Consider the following 23,562-nt stretch of genomic DNA (forward strand, 5'->3'; position numbering starts at 1 on the left):
TCTGATGCCCCGGCAGTGTTCTCTCCGATTGTGGTCAGGTATCCTTTGTGGGCCTCGCCCATGCATTTTTGGACTGTTGGTGCACGGACATTGTTGTGTACATATATGCACTACTTCTCGTACTGTATATAATTATGACTGATTTTCATATATATCTGTATATTTTTGTATGACATGCATATTGCCACATTACAATGTTTGACCGAATTTCGCTTTGTCTTTTCATTCTTCCGGGGGGATTGTAGGTTGTTACTGTGATTTTTGTGAATGCATTGGTGTGTATGTTGTATAATGCGAGGTTGGGGGTGGGGGTGTTTGGTGGGTGTCCCCCTAACTTTTGCCTCCCCCCTCCCCCATGTCGTAGGTGCATTACTCACGTTGTCTTCGGCACCTACGTAGATGATGGTCGTAGAGGAGCAGAAACACAAGGGCAGGGAGTATTTGTAGTTCGGGGTCCATGGAGTCCTCGTTCCTCGTGGGATGTGTTCAGGTGAGCGTTTTCCCATTGCCCCGGAAATCCGCCCCGGAAAAGGTGGCGGATTGGCGGGTCGTGATACTATAGGCGGTACATTGTGTTCCGCCTGTCTGTTGGCGGTGACTGCCGCGCTGCTTGTCTGTACCGCCGTGGCAGGCAGGGTGTTAAAGTGGCTGTCTTTGTTGGCGGCTTCCGCCAAGGTCATAATTCTCTTTTTTTGTCCGCCGGCCTGTTGGCGGTCTTACCGCCGCTTTAACACCGTCCGCCAGGGTTGTAATGACCACCATAGTGCACTAACAAATTTACATACCTTTCATTAGGTGACAAGAGATAGAAAGGACCTGCTAAGTCTATTCCTAATTTCCTCCATGGTTCTTCAGGAATCTCCACAGGGAACAGAGGAGTTTTACTAACTTTCTTACCCTTGTCACTCCTGGCCGATGGAATGCAATCCTTGACCACTTTGTCTACTTGCTGATCTAACCCTGGCTATCAATATAACTCCCTCGCCCTGTCAAGAAATCTTGATCATCCCGAATGGCCTTCATGTGCCAAATTCACTATCTTTTCTCGCATTCCCCTGGGTGGACTCAATCTAAAAGTTCTGAATAAATGATCACCATTTCAATTCAATTCATCCCACACATTCCAAAACGCCTTCATAGATTCAGAGAGTTTTGTGCATTTAGGCCAACCCTTGATGGTACATTCTTTGAGCTCTTTGGTCTCCTCATCTTCCATTCTTACCACCTGCCACTCATCTTCTTATATTGCACTCTCAGAAATGCAATTAATTTGATCAGACTATATCAATCCCATGTCCCTATCCAGTGGTAGAAGAGACAAACAGCCAGCTACTTCATTTCTGGAACCAATAAAGTATTCTACCTGAAAATTAAAATCACTTAAACCTTCAATCCACCTTTTTATTCCTCTGTGTAAAATCATCATCTCTACTGGTGGAAAATACATGGACCAATGGCATATGATCAGTCCTGAATATAAATAGCATGTCCGATAGATAGAATTTAAAATGTTGAATTACCCAGGCACACGCATGCCAGAGCTTCTCTTTCAATGACAGAATAATGTCCTTCAGCATCTTTGAGAGATCATGACGCAAATGCCACCACCCTTTCTTCCCCCCATATGTCTGTGAGAGAATGGCTAGTAGACCCTTCAGTGGTCAAAATTTTGTTTTTTCAAAACATGAGTGTCCAAGAGGCGGCATCATGCCATTGCAACTCTTAATGCCCTCAAAAGGTTCAAGGCACCCAGCAGTCCATTCAATCTTCATACATTTCTTCAGTATAGCACTGATGGATTGTGCTACTGCAGAAAAATTTGGTATAAACTTGGAGTAAAACTCCACCATTGCTAAGAAAGATCTTACTTAATCCTTGTCTCATGGTGCTGGTGCTTTGACAATAGAATCAACCACTCTAACTTAGGCTTGATTCCTTCAGCTGAGATAGTGTGTCCTAGGTATGAGACAGCTCCAACACAGAACTTAAATTTTTTCCTCTTTGGTTAGCCCTGCTTTCTCCAATCTCTCTAGTACTTTTAACTGGGAACAGTCATGATCTTCCCTATCTTTCCCATACATAAGGATAGCATCCTGAAAGAAAAGTATGTTAGGTACATTCCCTAATATGTTCTTCGTAAACCTTTGGAAGCATGCCACGGCGGATGCCAAACTGAACAGCATTCTAATAAATCAATACATTCCCCAAGGGATGACGAAAGACATCCAAAGCCTAGAATCCTCATGGAGCTTGACAGTATGCAGACAAGAGATCCAACTCACTAAGGCCCGAATTTAGCAACAGTGGCGCTGCATCCAATGCAGCACCACTTTACTTGCACCCCCTGTGCCTCCCTAACGCCACAATGTGTGTGCCGTTTTTATGATACGGTGCACCATGACGGTGCAAATATGGCATAGGGAAAAAGCCAACTGAGCACTGCCTTTGCATTAGCAAAGTTACGGTAAGGTGGTGCTAAAGTGGCGCAAGGGGCTCTCAAATTTGCCCAAAAATACATTAGAACTACTCAGCCTTGTCAAGGCTTCATAGATATTGGGAAGAGTCTGTCAATCAACCCAAATATCGTATTTATATCTCTAAGATCCACACACATCCTGATTTGTTTACCCCTATTTTTTATCAAGTTATTGTGAGGATTCAATTTCCTCCATCACATCATTCTTAACTAGCTCAGTGAGTTCCTCCTTCAATGGTTCCAACATGTGGTTAGGAACTTTTTGCACGTTATGAGCACAGGATTCATCATTCTGTTTCAAGATGATTTTGTGCTCAAAGTTCTGAAGGAGACCAGGTTTGTCACTAAACACACTGGGAAATCATTCCAGTATATCATTATGCACCTGTTGAGGTGAAATAGACATGACAGGACACTCAGAGAATCAACATTATTCCCATGTCATGCTGATGATGCCAACCTAGTAAATTGTTTCCTCTCTTACACCTTCCCCACTGTCTCCTTCCTCTCAAGTATGATTCTCATGAGTGCATATACCAGAGCATCAATTTTGGAACCCTAGTAACTCACAGGATTTATATCAGGAGGAAACATGGTCGACTACCAGATTTTCTTTCCCAATTCCTTTCTCCCACCATTGTATAAGGTGAACCACAGTCAGCCAGAACAATTATTCAGGGATCTTCATAGGACCAACATCCACTTCTTCAGGATCAGGTTTTATCATTAAAACCATTTTGCTGAAATCTTCACTCACCATTCCAAATTGCTTAACCCAGATGACCTGTGTACACTCAAGCATAATTACCTTTTTTCCAAAATATTGGCAGATGGAATTTCTGGCATAACATTGGGTACTATTAGCTGCATGACCTGGCTTACCACAATGAAAACACCTCATCTTATTATTTCTGTTATCTTTGGTTAGACTATTTTGCTTCACTAACTGCTTAACTTTATCCTGTTCAGTTTCATCTGCCACTTCTCCTAGCATTTAATTCACAGTGGAACTAGAGATGGATCTTTTTAACACTTGGTGAAGCGGATAATGAGAATTGTATCACACATTCAGAAGAGGGTTCAGGAGAGATTGGTCTGCCAATTGTCGCCTATCCCCTCCAAGGCTGGTCATCACCAGTGTTATAAAGCTCACACGTAGGAGACATGGATAGGTGTTAAGTAAAGAGTTGTATTCATTAATTACACACCAAGCAATGAAGCGCAGCTTCCTTCCTTCAGTCTTCCCCTCCGACTGTCATTCTGGAACCTTACTTTACCCACATTCCATGATGACAGGCAGCCCACAAAAAGATGACATAGCTGCATTCCAAAGTATGCAAATACAACGCAGCACTATTTTTTAGCACATTACAACACATACCCCTTCCCAAATATAATTTGCATAGCATTTCCCATAAAAAAAACTGGAGTAAAGAAATGGAAAACAAATTAATCTAAGAAGTGAAAGAAAATAATTACGATTTGTTTAGCATATCAACAAACTGGGTAAAACATTGATTGTATAAAAACTGTAAAAGTATTGCAATGCATTCAGGTGACAATTTGTCAGCTACCTTAAACATTTATCAAAACACTTTATAATTGTTCCACCATTTAGGCCTAGTAGCACACCTCCTTGTATGTCTTTTCAACTGTACAACAGTATGTTTAGAATAAGGATGTAGTATGTATTGTGGTGATCTATGTGTATTAAGAGGGGATGGGGATGATATTTAAATTGTTATTTGTATTTAGTAGGTAGGGTACATTTAGATTAGTTAAGATATTGTAGGCTAGATTTAAGGTTAGTTAGAATAGGCTAGGTAGGTGTAGTTAGTGTAAGATTAAGTAAATTATTCTAAGGTAATTTTAAGCTTAGGTAGTCTACACTAGATAGGTGTAGTTAGGTTAGATAGTTTGTACAGAATACATTTTGTAAAAATGTAAGAACTTGGCCATCATTTCAATAATTATGAGTTGGTAGCAGGGAGTGAGTTGAGTTGAGAATATTTGGGCTATTTACATGCAGACCTTGCAATTAAAAGTTGCTTTGTCAGATGCCTATGGAGAGATGTTCCTCTGCCTCACAATTGAGTTACGTGTGGTGCATGTTTCTACTCTAGCCACATTAAGTGGGCCCCATTTTGCATTGTTACTCACAACACAGGTAGCATACTACTATTATACGCAGTGTGAAAGTGATAGCGCACATAGATGTGGGATATATTTGTCACTACAGATTTATGGTTGTGCAGGGACACACTGGTGCCTGCCACTACCCCACACAACCTTACACCATTGTGCAAGTGGAACATTGTACTTGCCTGGTTAAAAATTAAGAATGTGTCCACAATTGCTTGAAGAACCTCTATCATCACTGACATAGACTACTTCCTAAGTGCATGTAACTCTGTTATAGTATTTGAACAGTATGATACACATATGTCTCCAATTAACTTTTCACCTGGGGAGGAAATGCTTTGTTGCAGATTTTATGCTCTGGTTCCTAATCAGTATCATGTGTGTATATTGTACAATAGATGTCATGTGTGGTTACACTCACACTCAATATATATGAGGCCTCTCAGGGACAGAGGAACACATTTACTCTACGTATCCCAGTGGATATTTCAACACAATTTATCAATTGAAACTGGACAACAAAAATAAGTGGTTGGAGCATCTGGCATCCGAGGTGGTGGGCTGACCTTGGACATCCTTGTGCCCCTTGTGCAGCATAGGAGTGATGCTAATTCAGAAAGAGTCTGGGCACAATTTTAATAATCTAAGGGCCTGTTCAGTGCAAGTATTGAGGCTATCATATTGTGCTTGATCACGTTGTTATGTTAGCTTAGCTAGAAATATGTGGATGAGTGAAACATTGTTATTGACTCACATGCCTCACAGGCCCCATTTTGAGCAGGTAGGGATATATGTGTGCTTAGTAAGGTATTTTCACTGTGTGCCAGTCCAGTAACTGAAGCTTATTGTCACACCATGGAGTTCAGTTGGTCAACAAGACATTCTACATAAGGCTATGGCAGTGGATGTACATGATGTTTGACCACATACTACAAATGCAGGTTATAGTGACTTTAGCTCAATCTCCTTGAAATGCTAAGAAGTACGTTTTATATCTACGCATAAACTATGATAAAAGCAGTCTTTTCTGGAACAAGTATACAACACTCATGTTTATATGAGTGATTTTATTTAAATGTGTTGGTTTGTCAGCATGAACATTTTTACATTGTGTGAGGCAACTACACCAAAATTGAAAGTGTGCAATGGATGTTCAGACTGAGTCCATTTCGGAGACATGTCATGTGACATGTAGAGGTTAGTAGAATTTCAGTGAAAAGGGACAAATTACCAATGGGGATGGTAGACCACTTCAACAGTCCACAAGTGGATAAGATTAACAGGTGCACAAAAAAGGGGCAGTATTGGTAACAAAGGAGGTGCCATGATGATATACTCAGGAGCACTGGTGAACTGGCCAGAGGCACAGACAAATGTTACCTGGCAGTTCTCTAATGGAAATTGGAGAAGTCCACATCTTCCTCCATCTGAGGCACATACACATCAGGGACAGAAGATATGGCTCCCCTATCTGCACCAGACCAGCATATTGCCTGTGCCAGCAAGGAAGCCAGCAAACTGCTGACAAGGCTCTGGTGGCCACTCAGCAATGCAATAAGGTCTCTATGTAGGGCACCTGCTGGTGCTATGAAAAAGTCCAACTTGCGCTCCATAGATGCCACATATTAATTATGGTCCCCAGCATGGTGGGAACCTCACTGGTGTCAGATGTTGAGACCTGTTGTTCTTGCCTCTGCCTCTTGCCACCAGCAATGTCAGCTAGGGACTCACCCATACTATGAAGGCAAGTGTAGGTGCCTTTTTGTATCCTAATTGGGAATGAGGCACCTATGGACTCCTTCTAGGGTAACTACTATAGTCTTAATTCCCTCCCAGAACCTCATCAGCCATCAGCTGCTGGACTCATACCACTCAACGTTGGAAGACAGCCTGGGGGTCCTTGGAGTCCGCAGCTGGGCTTGGACTGGGAGATGGAGCATGTTCTGTGGGTGGTGGTTCATCTGTGGACCATGCAGCACTGTCATCATTGCCATGTTCAGAGAAGGAGACTCTATGGAGTCTAGGATTTGCTGAAAGGTGCCATCATTCATAGGGGGCAAGGAGTCATCGCCAACAAGTTGGACATCCAGGACAGGCTGCTGGAAAGGAGGTTTTGTTTGTTCATCTGCTAAGAAATTGTAATATGTCAATGATGATTTATGATAGATGTTGCCAATAGTAATTTTGATGACAGACTTTATTATCATTCACTTTATATAGAGGTGTTGAACATGTGTTACTAACAATACATGAGGGCAAGTTACACTGTTTTTGCTTTGCACATGGCAATATCTGTACATTGTTCCCCCAAGCACTGTGTGACAAGAGGACCATGTTTGTGTCATAGCACACATTGCAAGGCAGTTGCACAGCTTACTGGCCTGTCTGGGCTGAAAGGGTGAGTGCATGTAAAGGCCACACCTACCATGTTGCTGGACTTGTTTTATATCCGGGCAAGTAATGTTCAGTTATTGACACTACTACTGACAACATTACACCATGTCACCAGGGTACCTGCATTCCCTCTAGCCATTAGTTAGCCCCCAGCTCCTGACAAAGTGATGTTAGTTGGCCATCTATTAGTTTTGGTCCATCATTCTGCCTTTCGCACAGTACACCACGCCAATCTTCCTTGCAGTGCTGTATTGCATGGAATTTGAGCATTTATGTGGTCAAGCGTTCCTACTTGGCACACGTCCACACAACTCTACACAGCAAGCAGGAATGTGTAAGAGCACCATGTTTTAATTATTTGTGTGTACGTCTGTGATTTCCTATCACACACATTCATCTCCAGAGTGCAGACCAATAGGCACTGTGAACCATTTCTGAAGGGGATAAGCACTGTCACATCAGAAAAATGTGACCACTAGAGCTCACCCCATTTGGTCATTAATAAAGTTGGCCCTCGGCAGAGTATCACAGATCTCTTCAATCAATTAATGAATCATTTCTAAAGCATTGCTAATAACCTGTATTGTAACTTAAAGTGCTGTTTGTGGGCGTGCTGCTCTATCAAAGAACTGGTCTTGAGGTCTTTCCTGAACTGCAAGAGTGATGCTGTCTGCCTGAGTTTGAGAGGTAGTGTGTTCCATTTCCAGGCTGCAAGGTAGGAGAGGATCTTATTCCTGCTGTGTTTTTTCAGATCTTGGGAACAGCTGTGAGGGTGAGCTGGGACAAATGAGCTGTCTGTTGGTTACGTAGAAGATGAGCAGGTAGTTGAGGTATGCCAGTCCTGTGTTGTGCAGTGCCTTGTAGGTATGGATCAGGAGTTTGTATATGATGCGCTTGTTGGCTGGGAGCCAGTGTAGATCTCTGAAGTGGGAGGAGATGTAGCTGTGTCAGGGGATGTTCAGGATGAGTCTGGGTGCTTCATTTTGGATTTTTTTGTGGACTTGATTGCAGTTCTTGTTGATGCTTGCATAGAGTGCGCTGCCGTAATCCAGTTTGCTAGTGACAAGTGTGTGGGTGACTGTCTTCCCTGTGTTGAAGGGGATCTTTTGAAGAATTTGGAGGGTGTAGAAGCGTGAAGAAGAGACCGAGTTGACTTGGTGGGTCATAAATAGTGAGGAGTCCAAGATAATGCCTTGATTGCATGCATGGTCCGTGGGGGCATTTCCCAGTACGGTGGGCCACCAGGAGGTGTTTCAGCTGGAAGGGGTGGAGCTGATTAGTAGGATTTCCGTTTTGTCTGAGTTGAGTTTGAAGCAGCTGGCTTTCATTCTGGCGGCAACTGCTCTCATCCCATTGTGGAAACTTCTCTTGGCTTTCACAGGGTCATCAGACAGGGAGAGGATCAGTTGATATTGTCAGCGTAGGAGACAATAATTAGCCCATGTTGTTTGGTGATCTTGGCTAGTGGGCCATGCATATGTTGAAAGAGGTCCGAATGAGTGATGATCTTTGGGGAACTCCGCAGCAAATATCTTTCGGTTTTTATGTGAATGGCGGTAGTCCCACACTCTGTTTTCTTCCAGTGAGGAAGGACCTCACCCATTCCAGTACTTTGTCTCGGATGTCAGTGTCGTGGAGTCTGGCACAGAGGGTGGGGTAGGAAACTGTGTTGAATGCAGTGGCGAGGTCGAGGTGGATGAGTGCGTCTGTGCCTCCATGGTATAGTGTAGTGTGTAAGTTGGTGGCTGCTAGAAATGCTGTTTTGGTGCAGTGGTTGCTCCTGAGTCCGGATGGGGAAGGTTCTAGGATTTGGTGTGTCTCAAAGAATTCAGTGAGTTGCTGGTTGACCCACTCTCTTCACTCAGCCCTGCTCACTTGTACCTGTATATGACTCCTCTGTCACTTATCGTTTGGACCCAGGCCTCATTCTTACACACTGATGATACCCACATCATACATTTACTCTCATGAGACAACAGCACAACCTACATTAGTTACAATATGCAATTGTCCAACATGCCTACCTGTATGACAGTGCTATGGCTCATGTTAAACCTCACAAGACAGTAGTGATGATAATCTGTAACATTTACCTATCCTGGTTGCCCACACAAAGAGGCCTAGACTCTTCACCTTCCAAACATCCCCATAACCTGCCCATCAGCCTGGACAACTGAATCATCCTGTCACTTCACAATTCCCTGTTTACCAGCCTCCTGCTTTGACATATGTAGCATAGTCTAATGTTTCTGCTTATGCCTCCCTCCTGACACCTGTGACACCGTCTGCCAGGCTCATATCACATGTGAAGTGTAGTGCACTAATGCCCTCTTCTACATGTTCCTTTCACAGCTACTACAACACTATCAAAAGAAGCAGTGCATGACTATCACCCAGGCTACCTTGACACTCAAACATCACCCCTCACCTCCTTGAGATCCAATGACTTCCCATTCAGAACCACTGTCAGTTCAATGTGCTCAGCCACAACTACATGGCACTATATTACCAGGGACGCACCAAGCTCTCACACAATCTATGTTGCAGACAAACACTCATGGACCACTGATGTGCCTCACTTGCATACACCCCCTGGCCCATTATTCATTTGTATAAGATAGGAGGTAGTGCACATCGAGCTCCCTGTGCCACTGGATTCAAGCTGACCTGGCTGATGAGGTGTGATACCCTGAAACCAATTACATGATGCTTGTTTCTGCTCCAGGGAGGACCGGGCCTGGCAGTTCAGGCTGGACTGTTCCCATGAGGAGCAGGGTAAAAACTGATTTGAATTTGGTTGGGTCCAAACTGGGGTGGCAATGTGGGCAAAAAAACATGGATTGAGATGCAGCCTAAGAGATTGCCACTGGATGAGATTAATTCAAGCATTCCATCCCTCACCTTGCTGTTTTTTTCATTTGGCACCTTCAGTGCACCGTGCATGCCCAGACGTGGGTTCTGTGCTCATTATGGTGTTGGATTCAAGCTATCCTGGCTGATGAGGGGTGATACCCTGAAATGGTCTCAAGGTGCTTGTTTCCAGTCCAAGGAGGACCTGGCCTGGCAGTTTGGGTTGGACTGTTATAATAGGGTGCTGGGTCAAGACTTATTTGCGTATGGCTGGGCTGAAATTGGTATGCTGTGGCAAAGAAAAAACAATAGAGCCCAGGTCTGTGACTTGGGGTGAATGGTTGACATTGTTCAGCGTTCTGTCCATCATCTGTTCTTTTTGCATTTGTCTCCCTAAGTGGTAAGGGTGTGCCCAGATATGGGTTCCATGCTCGCTATGCCACTGGATTCAAGCTATACTGGTTGGTGAGGGTGATAACCTGAAACTGATTCCAGTTTCCAGACCAGGGAGGATCTCGCATAGCAGTTAGAGCTGGACTGGTCCCATGGGGAGCATGGTCAAGACTGATTTGCATATGGCTGGGTCCAAATTAGAGTGGTGTGGCAAGCAAAAAATCTATGGATTCAAGCCCAGGTCACTGACTGGGGGTGAATGTTTGACTTTGCTCAGCATTCTGTCTATCATCTGTTCTTGTTGTATTTGTCCCCCTAATGGGCAAGGGTATTCAAAGATGTAGGTCCTGTGCTTGCTATGCTAGCAGATTCAAGCTAGTTTGGCTGATGTGGGGTGATATGCTGAAATTAGTCCCAGGATGCTTGTTCCAGTACAGGGAGAACAGGGCCAGCAATTTGGGTTGGGCTGTTCCCATGGGGATCAGGGTCAAGACTGATTTGCATATGGTTGTGTCCAAATTGGAATGTTATAGTGAGCAAAAACACAATTGATTTCAACCCAGATCTGTGACTGGGGGTGAATGTTTGACATTGTTCAGCATTCCGTCCATCATCTGTTCTTTTAGCAATAGCCTTCAAGGGAGCAGAAAGACTGTTGAGGCTTTGAGTAGTATGTTAAAATTGGCCAGGCCCCACACTGTTGTTTTATAAAAAATATTCCTCGCATCCAGTGGGATTTCTGCCCCACTTGGGGCACTTTAGAGCAAATCCCCTCTACCTCCCAGAGAGGGGCAGAAAATCATAGTTTGTCCATCTTGGGGCAGGGGTACGGTCCCATGCCAGGGCCAGACACCCTCATCCCTTTGCTTTGAGGGATATTAAAAAGCAAATAATGCTCCCCAATGCTGTGATAGGTGACTCACAAGGTAGTGACATATTACTTTTTTATCTTCAAAAAGAAAATTTGTTTTCCGATTTTCTTTTTGAAAATAGAAAAGGAAAACCCCACCAAAAGCAATATGATTTAACAGGAACCACTGTGACAGCAGATCATCTCAATGCATTACAAATGACAGTCTGCTTGGCGGTCATTTATAAATTTGACAAATCATGAGGATGGAGTAAATTACTCTGTTACCATGGCAAACAGTGGACCACCAATCAAAAATGAAATCAGGCCCTTAGTTTGTAATTATTTATATCAAAATTCCTGCATGTTATACATGCCAAGATTTGGAAAATCAAGACTCCTACAAAGCGTAATAGAATATATTTCCCAGGTTTATTCACCAATTTGACCCAGTTTCTTATGTGTTTCTTTTTACAATAATTTGGCTACAGTTGCCCAAACCTCCTCATATTACCTGATATGAGAAAATTGTAGTACACTCTCTAGCAGCTCTATAGTCTTGAACAGGTTATGTCTCATTATGGTAAGAGGTTTACTAGCAAATAAATACCTATGTGATTGACTTTTATCTTGATACCATGCACAATGGTTAGTGCTAAGTGAAAATACCACTATGGCAAGAAATTTAAACAACCAAAGGATATTACTTATTTTTGAGAAACTATATCATGTCAGTCTATTGTACACCTAATCACTGAGCAGAATTTGATGTCTTTTATTTTAATTATTCGTTTTTATATTAGAGGACCTTAATATGACTAGAATATTTCTTCGGCAGACTAGCTGAACGATGGGACTTGAGGTCAAATTTTATTTTGCTTCCTTGTACTTGTGAGGCACATGGCTCCAATCTACATACAAAGAGGCACCCTCCTGTTAAGTTATTTCTCACAGCTCATTTTAATACATTTATGTGTTGTGCTTTCTTACTATATTTTTTAATTACTATTTTTTCTCAGGTGCTGTCACCCTGCAGAGGAGTCTGAGGAGCACCAGATGAGTGGCTAGGCTTCATCAATTTCAGTTTATTTTGCCCCACCTTTGTTTTATCTTGCTCACTGAGCAGTCTAGTAAATTTATGGTTCACTACCTTTCTTACATGGTGCAATAGTGAAATGGCCTATTTATTCATCTGCATAGATTAGGCACACCAAATGCAATTATGTGTACATGCGCCTACTTCCTTACATTTCTAGACAACAGGGACCCTGCTGTTTTCACCAGCTAAGGCTTCTTAAAAATGTGTACTTTTCCTTTACTCTTTGGGTCATCAACAACTACTGATTAAGTTTTCTTCTCTCCTCCATTATGTAACATCAGAGTGCTTCTTTTCATGCGGAGAATGCAGATTTACAAGATCCTTACTTAAACACTACACCAAAATGTAGATCTATATTAATTCTCATCAGGCATTCCCTTTTTGTCAGGAACTTAGGTGGTCATTACAACATTGGCGGTAAATGCCGCTTACCGCCGTGCAGAAGACCGCCAACACACCGCCGCGGAAATCCGCCACAGCTATTATGACCCACAGCTCGGAATCCGCCAAAATTCAGACACCCACACAAGTCCGCCACACCAACGGTCAGTGATAAACTGGTGAAAACAAAACCTCCACCGTCACGCCAACAGAAATACGCCCACACTATCACGACACATGAATCCACGCGGCGGTCTTTCAACCGCGGTATTCCATTGGAGGTACACACCGCTGCGCTCAAAATACACACACGTTTACAAAACACAGCCACATTGGACAATTCAAAATACACACACCTGATACACATACACACACCACTCCCACACACCCATTACAATATAAAACACACACCCACATCACCCACAAACCCCTACGACCACAATTATTGAGAGAAGGCCAGAGAGAGACACCACAAACAACTACCAAGCATCTACAGGCACACAATACCATCACCCACATAACTTCCACACACCTCACACAACACACCACTAAATATCACCCCACTCATCACAACACACACCACCCCACACATCACCCACACCACCCCATGGCACGCCAAAGACACCCCAGGTTCTCTGAGGAGGAGCTCAGGGTCATGGTGGAGGAAATCGTCTGGGTAAGTCCACAGCTATTCGGATCACAGGTGAAGCACACCTCCATAGCTATTAAGATGGAGCTATGGCGCAGAATAGTAGACAGGGTTAACGCAGTGGGACAGCACCCAAGAAATAGGGATGACATCTGGAAGAGGTGGAACGACCTACGGGGGAAGGTGCGTTCCGTGGTCTCAAGACACCACCTTGCGGTTCAGCGGACTGGCGACGGACCCCCACATTCTCCCCCACAACTAACAACATGGGAGGAGCAGGTCTTGGCGATTCTGCATTGTGAGGGCCTTGCAGGAGTAGATGGAGGAATGGACTCTGGTAAGTCAAATCTTAACTATTACATCCCCCACCCTACCTGCATGCCATCACATACCACCACCCTCACCCTCACCCCCATCACTCCAACTCCTCACAAATGTCCCATCATCACAAACCACACATCCTAACACCAAGCCCTGCATGCAACAACAAAGCATGGACACCCATCACCAAAGCATGGCCACTGCACATACCCATACACCCCCCTAAACCACCATCACACAAGGTCCCACACAGGAATGCAAGCACTGGGGTACAGAGTCACCCACCCATTGCACACCATGGCACACACAGATTCAATAAACATCCTTTTATACCCCTGCAGGACCCCTACCCAACGTCACCGGACAGGAGGGTCCACACATGTCCACACCACCAACAGAAGAGGCCCACAGTGATGACAGCAGCTCTGTCCAACTGGATCTAGATGACCAGCCCGGCCCATATGGGACCTCGGGACAGTCGGTTCCGCTGACACAGTCACAGGCCACTACAGAGTTTCCCCCTCTGGAAACACCAGCACAGCACCCACCCAGCGGGCCCATACCTCTGTCCCCAGGACATGTCAATCAGCAGTGTGTCCACCACTAAAGGGAACCCAGGCTAACCCACCACCCCAACAACAACAGGGACCTGGGGGCAGTGGTAGTGGGCACACGGTCCAGGGGCCGGAGGCCCAGGAACACAGGGGAACTGGGAGGGCTGCTGTGCAACAGGGGGAGGACAGGCCAAGGGAACCCACTCTCCATGAGGCCCTCTCCAACATCATGGGAGCCCACCACCACTCCCAGGAGACGATGGCAATGGTACTGGCCAAGTTTCAGGAGACCCAGCGCCTGCAGGAGGAACAGTATTTGGACTTCAGAGAGGAACTCAGATCCATCAATTCCACCCTGGGCACCATCGTAGGGGTGCTGAAGGAAGTACTCAACACCAGGAGGGACACCGTGGCACAACAAGGGGCCCCTGATACTAGCCTGGACGATGAACTGCCCACCACCTCCGCCGGCGCTAGTGGACAGGAGGCACCGCCACAGGACCACCACACCAGCACCCCACCCCCTGCAGAGGGAAAACCACCCAGCAAACGGTCTCTGAGATCCAGGACAAAGACAGAGAACAATGCCAAGACCCCCGCCAAGAAATGAGACCACCCTGAATGTCATCCTTTTGTCCCACTTTGTCACCCTGTCCATCCTCAAACTGCCCCAGCTCCACTTCCTATGCCCATTTGGGCAATGCACCTGTGAGACTAATAGACTGGACTCTGCCATGGACATTCCTCCACCATCACCCTTCACCATTTTACAACCCCCTCCAATATTGAGCACTTAAATAAACACCCTTGAAGCACAAAACAATCTGGAGTCAGTCTGTGATTTCAAAACAGTGTATTAGCAATTACAGTGTCAAAATGCTCTTTCAAATTTAATGTCAACATACCTATGTCACACAGCTCTAGTCCATGAGGAAACAAACCAGATGTCACACTGTGGGACCCACATTTGTGAAATCGTAATGGAAAGTGACAACTCACTGGCCATACACTGGGTGAAAACATCAGACAGTAGAGAGGTAGTAGTGTTAAAGTACATGTAGTAGGCAGGTTTGTATTCTTACCTGTGTCTCATTGGAAATATTGCAGGATCACCGAGTTCCTGTTGTCGATGTCCTCTTCTTCTGCTTCCTCGTCTTTACTGTCCACAGTCTCCACAGTTGCAACAACACCGCCATCTGGACCATCCTCCTGCAGAAAAGGCACCTGTCGTCGCAAAGCTAAGTTGTGAAGCATACAGCAGGCCACAATGATCTAGCACACCTTCTTTGGTGAGTAGAATAGAGATCCACCTGTCATATGGAGGCAGCTGAACCTGGCCTTCAGGAGGCCGAAGGTCCGCTCTACTATCCGCCGAGTTCGCCCATGGGCCTCATTGTAGCGTTCCTCTGCCCTTGTCCTGGGGTTCCTCACTGGGGTCAGTAGCCATGACAGGTTTGGGTACCCAGAGTCACCTGCAAATGGCGAGGGACAACTGTTAGACACACACTAACCTGTAGGGAGATCCCCAGACCCAGACAACCATTCCCACTGACTTGCTTCCAGGTGCTCACCTAATAGCCACACACGGTGCCTCTGGAGTTGACCCATCACATAAGGGATGCTGCTATTCCGCAGGATGTAAGCGTCATGCACTGAGCCAGGGAATTTGGCATTAACATGGGAGATGTACTGGTCTGCCAAACACACCATCTGCACATTCATGGAATGATAACTCTTCCGGTTTCTGTACACCTGTTCACTCCTGCGGGGGGTACCAAAGCCACATGTGTCCCATCAATGGCACCTATGATGTTGGGGATACATCCCAGGGCATAGAAGTCACCTTTCACTATAGGCAAATCCTCCACCTGAGGGAAAACGATGTAGCTCTGCATGTGTTTCAGCAGGGCAGATAACACTCTGGACAACAGGTTGGAAAACATAGGCTGGGACATCCCTGATGCTATAGCCACTGTAGTTTGAAACAACCCACTTGCTAGGAAATGGAGTACTGACAGCATCTGCACTTGAGGGACTCACGCAAGCATCACACACAGGCAGACACACCAACATCCACTGCTTCCACTGTGTCCCCCTCCTCCTCGTCTCCCTCCTCCCTCCCAGTCTCGTCTACACTCACACCTGCATGCACTACATCTGCAGCCACTACTTCCATCACCAGCACACCCAACACCACACCCCGCTCACGTGCAGTCACCAACCCCACTGCCATTCACACGTCCCCTGTGTCCTCTCCCAGTGTGTCTGTGACGCCACCTCCCAAGATACACAAACGCAGGCACACACCCACCCAACAGCCATCCACCTCACGACAGCCTCCAGCTCATGCACCTTCACCCAAAGTCACCAAACGAACACCTCCTACAACCACAACCTCTTCCTCCACTCCCAAACCCCCTTCAGCTACCCATCCCAGTGTTCCCAAGAAACTTTTCCTGTCCAACCTTGGCCTCTTTCCCTCACCTCCCCCACCCCATCCGTCTCCTAGGGCCCGATTCTCCAGGTCCCAACCTAGCACCTCAGCCACAACATCTCCGGGACCAGTGGTGCCTGTAGTCACCGGAATCTGGAGTGCACTGGCCACCAGGGAAGCCAGTGAGGGACGGAGCCACAGCACCGACAGTCCCCTACCTGTGAAGCATCAAAAGTTGGCCAGTGCCCGGAAGACTCCAGCCACCAAAGCCGCTCCCAGGGGTACAGGTGGGAGTGTGGAGTCAGATGCAACACCTTCCAAAGTGGGGAAGGGCCACAAGAAAGTCAGAAAGTCTGGGAATAGCAGCACAGTGGAGAAGACCGCCCTCATCCCTGCTGCCCAGAAGGCCACCGCCACCAGCCCTGCTGCCCAGGAGGCCCCCGCCACCAGCCCTGCTGCCCAGGAGGCCCCCGCCACCAGCCCTGCTGCCCAGGAGGCCACCGCCACCAGCCCTGTTTCCCAGGAGGCCACTGCCACAAGCCCTGCAGCCCAGGAGGCCACTGCCACCAGCCCTGCTGCCCAGGAGGCCACCGCCAGCCCCAGCCCAGCTGCCCTGGAGGCGACCGCCATCATCCCCACTGCCCAGGAGGCCACCGCCAGCACCAGCCCCTCTGGGCCAGACAGGACCGCCAGCACCAGCCCCGGTTGGGCCATGAAGGATCGCCAGCACCAGCCCCGCTGGGCCAGACAGGACCGCCAGCACCAGCCCAGCTGGGCCATGAAGGACCGCCAGCACCAGTCCCGCTGAACCAGACAGGACCGCCAGCACCAGCCCCGCTGGGCTAGACAGGACCGCCAGCAGCTGAGTCACTGCAAAGGACCCCGCCGCCACAAGCACCGCTGAACAGGGCACCGCCACCACAAGCACCGCTGAACAGGTCACCGCCGCCACAAGCACCCCTGAACAGGTCACCGCCGCCACAAGCACCGCTGAACAGGGCACCGCCACCACAAGCACGGCTGATCAGGGCACCGCGCCACAAGCACCGCTGGCCCATGAGCACCAAGGGCACTGACACTACTGAGTCCGCCACGAGCAGGATGAAGCACTCTGGGCACCAAGCCCCCTCCAGAACCAGTGGAGAGATACATCCACTAACTCTGTCCTTAGCAGGATGAAGCACTCTGGGCACAAAGCCCCCTCCAGAATCAGTGCAGTATCACATCCACTACCTCTGTCCTTGGCAGAAGGAAGCACTCTGGGCACCATTCCCCCTCCAGAACCAGTGGAATATCACATCCACTACCTCTGTCCTTGGCAGGATGAAGCACTCTGGGCACAAAGCCCCGTCCAGAACCAGTGGAGTATCACATCCACTATCTCTGTCCTTGGCAGGATGAAGCACTCTGGGCACCAAGCCCCCTCCAGAACCAGTGGAGTATCACATCCACTACCTCTGTCCTTGGCAGGATGAAGCACTCTGGGCACAAGCCCCCTCCAAAACCATTGGAGTATCACATCCACTACCTCTGTCCTTGGCAGGATGAATCACTCTGGGCACCAAGCCCCCTCCAGAACCAGTGGAGTATCACATCCACTACCGTTTGTCCTTGGCAGGATGAAGCACTCTGGGCACAAGCCCCCTCCAAAACCATTGGAGTATCACATCCACTACCACTGTCCTTGGCAGGATGAAGCACTCTGGGCACCAAGCCCCCTCCAGAACCAGTGGAGTATCACATCCACTACCTCTGTCCTTGGCAGGATGAAGCACTCTGGGCACCAAGCCCCCTCCAGAACCAGTGGAGTATCACATCCACTACCTCTGTCCTTGGCAGGATGAAGCACTCTGGGCACAAGCCCCCTCCAAAACCATTGGAGTATCACATCCACTACCTCTGTCCTTGGCAGGATGAAGCACTCTGGGCACAAAGCCCCCTCCAGAACCAGTGGAGAAAGGCATCCACTTGAGAGACTGTGGCTTTGCACTCCCCATGATGGAACAGTGGGCAAACCACCCACTGTAGAGACTTGAGAGACTGTGGCTTTGCACTCCCCAGGATTGAACAGTGGGCAAACCACCCACTGTATAGACTTGAGAGACTGTGGCTTTGCACTCCCCAGGATTGAACACTGGGCAAACCACCCACTGTAGAGACTTGAGAGACTGTGGCTTTGCACTCCCCAGGATGGAACAGTGGGCATGTGGCCCCCTCGTGGATTTGGCGTTGTGCACTCAACCGGCTGAGGTGCCTTCCCTTTCCCCTGAGGTGCCTGTTTTATTGCCCCTTCAGTGTTCTCTCCGTCATGTTCGGGGATTGAGTGTGGGCCTCGCCCATACCGTGTGGGCCCAGTGTTCCACGGACCTCAATGGAGCACTACCTGGACTACTATTCTTGGTGTACATTTTGTTTATAGTGTATATATATATTTTTGCGTACTGGATTTTAATATATTACAATGGTTACACTCATTTTCTTTGGTCTTTGCATTCTTTCGAGGGGTTGGGGGGTGTAACTGTAATGTATCATGCTGTATTAGTGTGTGTGTTGTCGTGGGTGAGGGTGGGGGTGGAGGTGTTGCGTATTGCGTGTATGTGTCCCGGTTTTTTCCCTCCCCCTCCCCTGTGTCGTAGGTGCAGTACTCACCGTTGTCTTCGCCACCGGTAGAGGAGCAAGAAGATAAGGGCTGGCAGGATCGGGAGCTTGGGTTCCATGGTGTCCGGATTCCTTGTGGGGTGTGTAGAGGTGAGCGTTTTCCCTTCAAAGTCCTGTTTCTGCTGTGTTTTTATCCCCACTGAATCTGCCCTGGAAAAGGTGGCGGATTGGTAGGTTGTGATACTGTGGGCGGTACATTGTCCTCCACCTGTCTGTTGGCGGTGACCGGCAAGCTGTTTGTTTGTAGCGCCGTGGCGGTCTGAGTGTTAAAGTGGCTGTCTTTGTTGGCGGTTTCCGCCACGGTCGTGATTTTTTTTTTCCGCCGGCTTGTTGCGGCTTGCGGTTGCGGCTTTAACACCGACCGCCAGGGTTGTAATGACCACCTTAGTCTTGGTTTAGTTTTATCCTCATATTGCAATGACGCCCTTTAGCAATTACTCAATTTATCACTTTGATTGCTGTTCAAAGCACTGGGGAATAGCCACCATCATTTTTCTTTCTTCTCCCAAGTGGAATATTGTTAGCACTCTCAAACTAGTTGATGTGAATATTATGATTTTTAAAGTCAGAAGCACAGCAGAGATCACAATTTCTGGGGCCCTTGTTTATTAACCCACCCTCACCAGTAAAGCATCTGGTGGAAGTGATCTTGCTGATGTTATATGTAGAAATGACCATCTTGGTTCACGTGGTGATTCCCCAGATGTTTGCCTTGTCTGATTTTGCTGGCTGTAGAATCATGTGCACTTTACCCCTACTAAGCAGACGTAAAAAGCCTGTGCTCCACCGTTCAATATCATGAAATGTATATTCTCCTAATTGATACATTTAACTTACATATATGTCTGTATATATGGTACAACATTGACTCAGGGTTTGTAAATTAACTCAATGTGTGGACTACATCAACTATTCAATTCAGTGATGAAATAAAACATGGATTTAGGCTTACCATTGTAGCATGAGTGCGGCAGTTTAAACACTGCAATTCAACCTGCCAAAATAAACCCTTTTGATAGGTCAGCACCTCAGTTTTAGTTTTAATGTCATCCTAATGTAGACATTGTAGTCCACATGGCAGGGTGTATAGAATTTAAAAGTAGGACATGTAGAATTGTAATGTTAATATGCCCTTACAGTGACTAGTACCCAAAATATAATTTTCACTCTGGCAGGCCTAGTTGTCCTGAATAAAATCAAAATACTGTGGCCCTCATTCTGACCCTGGCGGTCGGTGATAAAGCGGCGGCCAAGCCGCCAACAGGCCGGCGGTCTAAAATATGCAATTCTGACCCTGGCGGGAACCGCCAACACAGCCCGCCAACTTAACACTCCGACCGCCACAGCGGTACAAACAAACAGCGCGGCGGTTCCCGCCAACAGCCCGGCGGCAGACAATGTACCGCCCACCCTATTACGACCCACCAATCTGCCACCTTTTCCGGGGCGGGAGCACCGCCGATAAGAACACGGCGGAAACAGACTACGAACGGGAAAACGCTCACCTCTACGCACTCCACGCGAGATTCCGGCAGTATGGAGCCAGAGTTGCAGGTCATCCCCGCACTCCTATTCCTGCTCATATACCAGGAGCACGCCCGGCGGCGCGGAAGACATCGGTGAGTACTGCACCTACGACACAGGGGAGGGAAAAGATTACCGGCACACACCCACCCACCCACACCCACTACAACACACACATCAATGCATTCCCACAGATCACTGTCACAACCCACAAACCACCCCCCTCCGAAATAATGCAAAGACCAAAAGAAGAGATCATAAACGGGCAGATATATTGAAATATGTACACCAGTAATCCCAATAAATAAATAAACTATGTACAAAATATATACAGCTACTAAATGTAGTCCAACCACTGTCCGTGGATCACAGGGGTCCTGTGCAAAGGGGCAAGGCCCAGTCCCACGACAAGAACTCCACGGAGAGAACACTGCAGGGGCATCAGAAAGAAAATAGGACAGGCACCTCAGGGGGAAGGGAAGGGGGGGCACCTCAGCCACTTGAGTACACGACGCCAGATCCACGAGGGGACTCCATGACCACTGGGCCATCCTGGGGAGAGCAAAGCCACAGTCCAAACAGTCCATACAGTGGGTGGCCTGCCCACTGGGCCATCCTGGGGCGAGCAAACCCACAGTCCATACAGTCCATACAGTGGGTGGCCTGCCCACTGGGCCATCCTGGGGAGAGCAAAGCCACAGTCCATACAGTCCATACAGTGGGTGGCCTGCCCACTGGGCCATCCTGGGGAGAGCAAAGCCACAGTCCATACAGTCCATACAGTGGGTGGCCTGCCCACTGGGCCATCCTGGGGAGAGCAAAGCCACAGTCCAAACAGTCCATACAGTGGGTGGCCTGCCCACTGGGCCATCCTGGGGAGAGCAAAGCCACAGTCCATACAGTCCATACAGTGGGTGGCCTGCCCACTGGGCCATCCTGGGGAGAGCAAAGCCACAGTCCATACAGTCCATACAGTGGGTGGCCTGCCCACTGGGCCATCCTGGGGAGAGCAAAGCCACAGTCCATACAGTCCATACAGTGGGTGGCCTGCCCACTGGGCCATCCTGGGGAGAGCAAAGCCACAGTCCATACAGTCCATAACAGACCCCACTGCCACTGGAGGAGGCAAGTTGGCCAGAGGACATCCTGCAGCCCTGCCCGAGATAGATCCTGCCCTGCCACGTCTGCCAAAGGGCCAGCGGTTCTTGCCCTGAAGGGCCCAGTTCAGCGGTTCTTGAGACGGCGGGGCCCAGTTCAGCGCTCCTTGCCTTGAAGGGCCCAGTTCAGCGGTTCTTGCCCTGAAGGGCCCAGTTCAGCGGTTCTTGAGACGGCGGGGCCCAGTTCAGCGGTTCTTGAGACGGCGGGGCCCAGTTCAGCGGTTCTTGCCCTGAAGGGCCCAGTTCAGCGGTTCTTGAGACGGCAGGGCCCAGTTCAGCGGTTCTTGAGACGGCGGGGCCCAGTTCAGCGGTTCTTGCCCTGAAGGGCCCAGTTCAGCGGTTCTTGAGACGGCGGGCCCAGTTCAGCGGTGCGTGAGACGGCGGGGCCCAGTTCAGCGGTTCTTGAGACGGCGGGGCCCAGTTCAGCGGTTCTTGCCCTGAAGGGCCCAGTTCAGCGGTGCGTCAGACGGCGGGGCCCAGTTCAGCGGTTCTTGAGACGGCGGGGCCCAGTTCAGCGGTTCTTGCCCTGAAGGGCCCAGTTCAGCGGTTCTTGAGACGGCGGGGCCCAGTTCAGCGGTTCTTGAGACGGCGGGGCCCAGTTCAGCGGTTCTTGCCCTGAAGGGCCCAGTTCAGCGGTTCTTGAGACGGCGGGGCCCAGTTCAGCGGTTCTTGAGACGGCGGGGCCCAGTTCAGCGGTTCTTGCCCTGAAGGGCCCAGTTCAGCGGTTCTTGAGACGGCGGGGCCCAGTTCAGCGGTTCTTGAGACGGCGGGGCCCAGTTCAGCGGTTCTTGCCCTGAAGGGCCCAGTTCAGCGGTTCTTGAGACGGCGGGGCCCAGTTCAGCGGTGCGTGAGACGGCGGGGCCCAGTTCAGCGGTTCTTGAGACGGCGGGGCCCAGTTCAGCGGTTCTTGCCCTGAAGGGCCCAGTTCAGCGGTTCTTGAGACGGCGGACGGTCTATGGCCAACTGCTAATTGCCTGGTGGTGCCCTCCTGGGCAGCGGGGATGGTGCTCCTTCACTGCCCACCTGGGCTGTGGGTGGTGGGGCCCTCATGGCCAGCTGGGCTGGGTCCTCCCTGGGCAGCGGCTATGGGGGTGGTGGGCTCTCCCGGGGCAGCTGTGCCGGTTCCTCCCGGGGCAGCGGCTATGGGGGTTGTGGGCTCCTCCTGGGCAGCAGGCCTGCTGCCTGACCTCTCCGACTTGCTGCCCTTGCCCTCCTTAGTCGTGGGCCTGTGGCCCTTTCCTCCCTTTGGAGCTGTGGCTGGTGACTGTCTCTGGGTGGTGTCCGGGGGGGATGTAGAAGGCGGGCTCCTGCGGCGACCCTTCCGCCTTCTGCTCCTCTTCCCAGGGGGTGGGCTGGCTGTCCCCTTGCTGCTGGGCGAAGATCCAGACATGCGGGCTGGCGGGCTCCAATACCCCTGCACCCTTGTCAAGGGGGCTGCAGGGCTGGTGGTGGCTGAGGTGCTCTTCTTACCCCGACGAGAAGGAGGGGGGGGCTCAGGGTCAGGAAAGAAGTTAGTAGTGGCGAGGAAAAGCTTCTTGGGACAATGGAGAGTGGTAGGTACAGTGGGAATGGGAGTGGAGGGAGAGGATGTGGTTGTAGGTGAGTCACGTTTGCTGTCTTTGGGTGCAGGTGCAGGAGGGATAGGCTGTCGTGAGGTGGATGGCTGTTGGGTGGGTGGGT

Source organism: Pleurodeles waltl, chromosome 2_1 (assembly GCF_031143425.1).
Source record: "Pleurodeles waltl isolate 20211129_DDA chromosome 2_1, aPleWal1.hap1.20221129, whole genome shotgun sequence".
Taxonomy (NCBI): Eukaryota; Metazoa; Chordata; class Amphibia; order Caudata; family Salamandridae; genus Pleurodeles; species Pleurodeles waltl.